The sequence below is a fragment of the Salvelinus sp. IW2-2015 genome, unplaced genomic scaffold (assembly GCF_002910315.2).
Source record: "Salvelinus sp. IW2-2015 unplaced genomic scaffold, ASM291031v2 Un_scaffold2000, whole genome shotgun sequence".
NCBI classification, from domain to species: domain Eukaryota; kingdom Metazoa; phylum Chordata; class Actinopteri; order Salmoniformes; family Salmonidae; genus Salvelinus; species Salvelinus sp. IW2-2015.
The window spans coordinates 97,447-103,372 of record NW_019943350.1 but is presented as its reverse complement, the minus strand read 5'-3'; the positions used below and the strand labels follow the sequence as shown (position 1 = coordinate 103,372).

Below are 5,926 nucleotides of genomic sequence, written 5' to 3'. Positions count from 1 at the left end.
TCCAAGGCCTGGTACCTTCAGCGTTTGGAATTGCTCCCAAGGATGAACAGACTTGTGGAGGTCTTACCATATTCTTTGATGAGGTCTTGGCTGATTTCTTTTTATTTCCCATGATATTCAGCAAAGAGCACTGAGTTTGAGTAGGCCTTGAAAATACATCCAAGGTACACCTCCAATTGACTCAAATTATGTCAATTACGCTATCAGAAGCTTCTAAAGCCATGACATCATTTTCTGGAATTTTCAAGCTGTTTAAAGCACAGTCAACTTACTGTATGTAAACTTCTGACCCACTGGAATTGTGATACAGTGAATTATAAGTTAAATAATCAGTCTTAACAATTGTTGGAAAAATTACTTGTGTCATGCACAAAGTAGATGTCCTAACCGACTTGTCAAAACTATAGTTTGTTAACAAGAAATTTGTGGAGTGGTTGAAAAACGAGTTAATGACTCCAACCTAAGTATGTAAACTTTCCGACTTCAACTGTACATCTAACAGTAGCAGGTTGTTAGATGGGAGTGTGCAGTATATCTAGCTAGTTCAGTACCTGGTTGTTAGATGGGAGTGTGCAGTATATCTTAGCTAGTTCAGTACCAGGTTGTTAGATGGGAGTGTGCAGTATATCTAGCTAGTTCAGTAGCAGGTTGTTAGATGGGAGTGTGCAGTATATCTAGCTAGTTCAGTAGCAGGTTGTTAGATGGGAGTGTGCAGTATATCTAGCTAGTTCAGTGAGCAGGTTGTTAGATGGGAGTGTGCAGTATATCTAGCTAAGTTCAGTACCAGGTTGTTAGATGGGAGTGTGCAGTATATCTAGCTAGTTCAGTACCTGGTTGTTGGGGAAAGACTTTCTTAAGTGGTGAGATGGAGTTGAGGGCCGTCACGCCTCCATTGAGGCCCCTGCGATACTCACGAAACCCCCTGTGACCCTCCCCAGCCACCGTACCCACCCTCCCACCGGGCTCCAGGAGGTGGAAGTGGGGGGGGCAGGCTCTGGTAGCTGCCCCAAGGGAGGGGGCTTGGACTGGGCCGGGCCAGGTGGGGCAGCTGGGTGAAAGCTCCAGAGCGGTGGGGTGAGGAGGGAAGGAGGGCTGGGGAGGGTGGGGGAGGCTGAGAGCGACGGTGCTGAGGGGGACCCCTGGTTGTGTGGGGTGGTATGGTGGGGAGGAGGGTGGTGCTGGGAGGACCGGCCGATTTGGGGGGAGAAGCTGCCCCCCGCCCCTCCGAAGCCGGGCCCGCGTGTGGGAGAAGTTCTGGAACAGCATCTGGGGTCCGTTAGCGTTGGAACCAGCCGGGCCAAAGAAACCCACCCCGACGTTCCTCACCGATAACGGGGGAGGGTTGGAAGGTATGGTCGGGGACCAGTTGTTGAAGGAGGTCAAGGAGGAGGAGGTGGTGGAGGATTGGGCTCCGGACGTCCCCATCCCCAGGCTATCCTGGTAGTCAAACCCCCCCAGCACCGGAGGAGAGTCCATCCCACCCCTAAGCTTCTCCTTCCACCGGTCTCCAACGAGCCCTTCTCCATGGAGCCGTCCTCAGGTAGGATTCCATCCAGCTTCCCCTAAGGCCACCTCCGGCCCTCTTCTGCCCAGGGGAGAGGGCCTGCGGCTGGGCCTTCTCCTGCAGGTCCTGGAGGTCCAGGGCGTTGGACTTGTCGGAGTCAAGGATCTCATCCTGCATGGTACTGTGGGGTGTTACGGAGGGGAACAGCCAGGCGCTACCTCCTCCATTGGTGGCCGAGGTGCTGTTGACGAATGAAGGGGGGCTGGGGGGGTTGCAGGGTGATTGAGGTGGGGGGGCTGGGGTTGGAGGTGAGGGGGGATCCTCACGGGGAAAGCAGACTTGTTGCCACTGCCGTTATTCTTCACCAGGACTCCGAAGCCGTAGTCGTCCATTTATGAATCCCGGTAAAGACGATATTTCCTCCTCAACTTGGTTCTTCTTATCTCAATGTCTTCTAGGCCTATTTCCTACTGTATAACATGGGGAGGGAAGGAGAGGAGTGCAGGAGAGAGGGAGGAATTGAAGGGAGAAAGGGGTGAGGGAGAGGACAGAAGTGAAGGCATGCGCGAGAAAGAAAGGAGAGGGAAAGGTGATGTAGGGAAAACAGTGGGTGACGTAAAAAGTGGGAGACGGTGAGAAGCGGACTAGACAGGGTCGAGGGAGGGGGAGAGAGAGACAGAGGAAGGGGTGGAGACAGGGTCGAGGGAGGGAGGGGAGAGAGGGTCGAGGAGGGAGGAGGGGAACAGGGTCGAGAGAGAGACAGGGGTCAGAGGGAGGGGAGAGAGACAGGGTCGAGGGAGAGAGAGACAGGGTGAGGGAGGGAGAAGAGACAGGGTGGAGGGAGGAGAGAGAGACAGGTGAGGGAGGGGGAGAGAACAGGGTGGGAGGAGGGGGAGAGAGACAGGGTGGAGGGAGGGGAGAGAGACAGGGTGGAGGAGGGGGAGAGAGACAGGGTGGAGGGAGGGGGAGAGAGACAGGGTGGAGGGAGGGAGAGAGACAGGGTGGAGGGGAGAGAGACAGGGTGGAGGGAGGGGGAGAAGAGACAGGGTGGAGGAGGGGAGAGAGACAGGGTGGAGGGAGGGAGAGAGACAGGGTGGAGGAGGGGGAGAGAGACAGGGATGGAGGGAGGGGAGAGAGACAGGGTGGAGAGGGGGAAGAGACAGGGTGGAGGGAGGGGGAGAGACAGGGTGGAGGGAGGGGAGAGAGACAGGGTGGAGGGAGGGGGAGAGAGACAGGGTAGGGAGGGGGGAGAAGACAGGGTGAGGGAGGGGGGAGAGACAGGTCGAGGAGGGGGAGAGACAGGGTCGAGGGAGGGGGGAGAGAACAGGGTCGAGGAGGGGGGAGAGACAGCGGTCGAGGGAGGGGAGAGACAGGGTCGAGAGAGTTGGGAGAGAGAGGGTCGAGAGAGGTTGGAGAGACAGGGATCGGGGGAGAGACAGGGTCGGGGGAAGAGACAGGGTCGGGGGGAGACAGGGTCGGGGGGAGACAGGGTCGGGGGGGAGACAGGTCGAGGGAGGGGGGGGGTCGAGGGAGGGGGGGGGTCAGAGGGTCAAGGGAGGAGGGGTCGAGGGAGAGACGGGTCGGGGGAGGGGGGGTCAGAGGGAGGTTGAGAGAGGTCGAGAGGGGTCGAGGAGGAGAGGGTCGAGAGGAGAGAGACAGGGTCGAGGGAGGGGGAGAGAGACAGGGGGGACATAAATACAAAGGCAGGCTATCATTCCACAATTTGATCCTACAGGCCATCCAAAACAACACCAGCCTTGCCAACTGCAGTGACTTTGCTGCAACTGCAGACTGCTAGTGATGTAACAATGAGATTAAATCATTGACTCGCTCAGCCACAGTAGGCCAAGGCTACATGATAAAATAACAGACTTAGCATAGCAGTAGTACTAGCAGGCCACAACAGAAAACACCTGAGTGAACATGCGTAGGTTAGCTGCGGTATAAGCACATAGCACCAGGCAGGCTGGCTACGCTATTAGTTGCCGTTTCTCTTCCCAAAGGTCGTTATGTGGCTAGCAAGCTAACAGCTGCTGCATTGGGTTCCATGTGCCCTGTCAATCAAACACATTACGATTATCAGTGTTGGTCTATTTGAGGTCTATATGCAGTGTAGTGTGTGTCTATGCCGGTGCGTTATAATGAAGGTAAATACACCAACACCTACCGAATATCTAGATTTTTTTCTGCAATGACCTCCTCCGTCGCGACCAGTTAAAGAAGAAAATGCTGGTGACGTTTCTTGTCTATGCTGAATCTAGGGTAGCCTAGTTCCCCGTATACAAGCCGCTCGGCTAGGGTAATAGCCGACAAGCTACTACAGTAGATACATTGTAGCCGATCTAACGAGCAATATAAGCAGATAGGCAAAAATGTCGATGACAAATTAAACAATGTATCCGAAAATTCCACCGACAGCGATACACGGGTGATATCACTGCGGTGATATTGGTATTAAATGGTGTGTGTATCTTTAAACGACCTCGTCGGTTTCGTGTCCTGTGTGTTCAATGTCATAGCTTAGCACCAATCGTTGTCGTCATAATTTTTGTGCAATTCTAAACTACGGGTATAAACCTGAGTGCATTTCTCTGGTACGACATTACATTTCTGAAACGGATTCTATATCGTGCATTATGTACCTCTAAATTGTCGTCATGTCCTTATGGTTCCTAGATGTTGCCATATTTCAGCTTTTTTTCAATTTTCTGCATTTCCAAGTCAACCGGTACGAATGGTCTCTTCTAGTCGATGACAGCTGGGCCAGTAGGGAGACACTTCCGACTCATAACCCCGCCCCCTCCTCCTCCAACTCCCACTCACAGACTGCAAGGGTTTCCCTCTGCGGCCTCGCCCCTTTCCACAGATGAATGGCGTTTAATTGGATATGTGTGGGTAAACCACACCCATCTCACGCCTTTTCAATGAAATGGCACTGCGTTCAAGACGTTCTCAGCCCAAATAAGGATGTTGAGAAATTCATGGGTGGAGTTACACATGCAGGCAAATAATGCACAAAATTCAAACTAGATGTATTTTATACATTCAGTACTCCCTGCATTTAAAAATCTAGTCAGTCAAGGCTTCTGTGTGATATTCATCTATGATTAAACGGGTTTATTAAACACATTTAAACACCAGAAAAAGGCAAGATAAGAGGCCAATCTTGACTCAGCTAGCACATTTGATTCCTTTGAAGTTTCCTACTGGTTGTGGGAACGAAGTCATACGTTTCCTGACGGTAAAACTGAACGTTTTTTAAACATTCTGAGAACTGAAGTGAACATTTWGCCTATTCTGGGAACGTTCAGCTTTAGGTTGCAAGGAGGTTCTGAGAACGTTTTACTATGGTTCCCTGAAAGTTTTCATTAATGTTCTGAGAACGAAATTGTAGGATATTTGAAGGTAACAAAATAATGTTCTGAGGACATGTTTCAACAAGACAGCTAGCATAGGTTAACTGTTTTGGCACCTAAAACCTTCACAAACTTTTACAGATGCACAACTGAGAGCATCCTGTCGGGCTGTATCACCGCCTGGTACAGCAACTGCACCGCCCGCAACCGCAGGGTTCTCGAGAGGGTGGTGCGGTCTGCCCAACGTATCACCGGGMGCAAACTACCTGCCCTCCAGGACACCTACAGCACCCGATGTCACAGGAAGGCAAAAAGATAATCAAGGACAACAACCACCCGAGCCACTGCCTGTTCACCCAGCTATCATCCAGAAGGCGAGGTCAGTACAGGGGCATCAAATCTGGGACAGAGAGACTGAAAAACAGCTTCTATCTCAAGGCCATCAGACTGTTAAATAGCCATCACGAGGTATGTGATGGCTATCTAACCCTGCACCTTAGAGGCTGCTGCCCTACATAGACTTGAAATCACTGACCACTTTAATAATGGAACACTAGTCACTTTAATAATGTTTACATATTTTGCATTACTCATCTCATATATACTGTATTCTATCCTACTGTATGTTAGTCTATGCCGCTCTGACACTGCTCGCCTAAATATTTATATATTCTTAATTCCGTTACTTTAGATTTGTGTGTATTGTTAGATATTACTGCACTGTTGGAGCTAGAAACACAAGCATTTTGCTACAGCTGCTAAATACGTGTATGTGACCAATACAATTTGAACTCCAAGCACAGATAGGACACATGGAAATGAATTTGCTTAGCCATTAATCATGCAAACACATGTATTTTTTATTGTGGCACAGCGTCAGCGTCAGTGAGACTTGAACTTATGTTCTCTACCCATGGAATTACTCCACTGCGCCACATGTGAAACGTGAGAACACTCCCAATGTCAAACCAGTTTTAGAACATTCCTAGAACATTACCAAAATTGAAATCAAATGTAACCATGTTTGAACTTTTAGGAAACGTTCTGTTAAAGTAATGAAATACCA

The 5,926-nt window shown here is 50.6% G+C and overlaps 1 pseudogene; it reads right to left on the bottom strand.

The window, feature by feature from the left end:
• Positions 1 to 4,276, bottom strand: part of LOC112072683 (cytoplasmic polyadenylation element-binding protein 4-like) — a 21,965-nt pseudogene extending 17,689 nt beyond the window's left edge.
• Between the last annotated feature and the right edge of the window lie 1,650 nt (positions 4,277 to 5,926).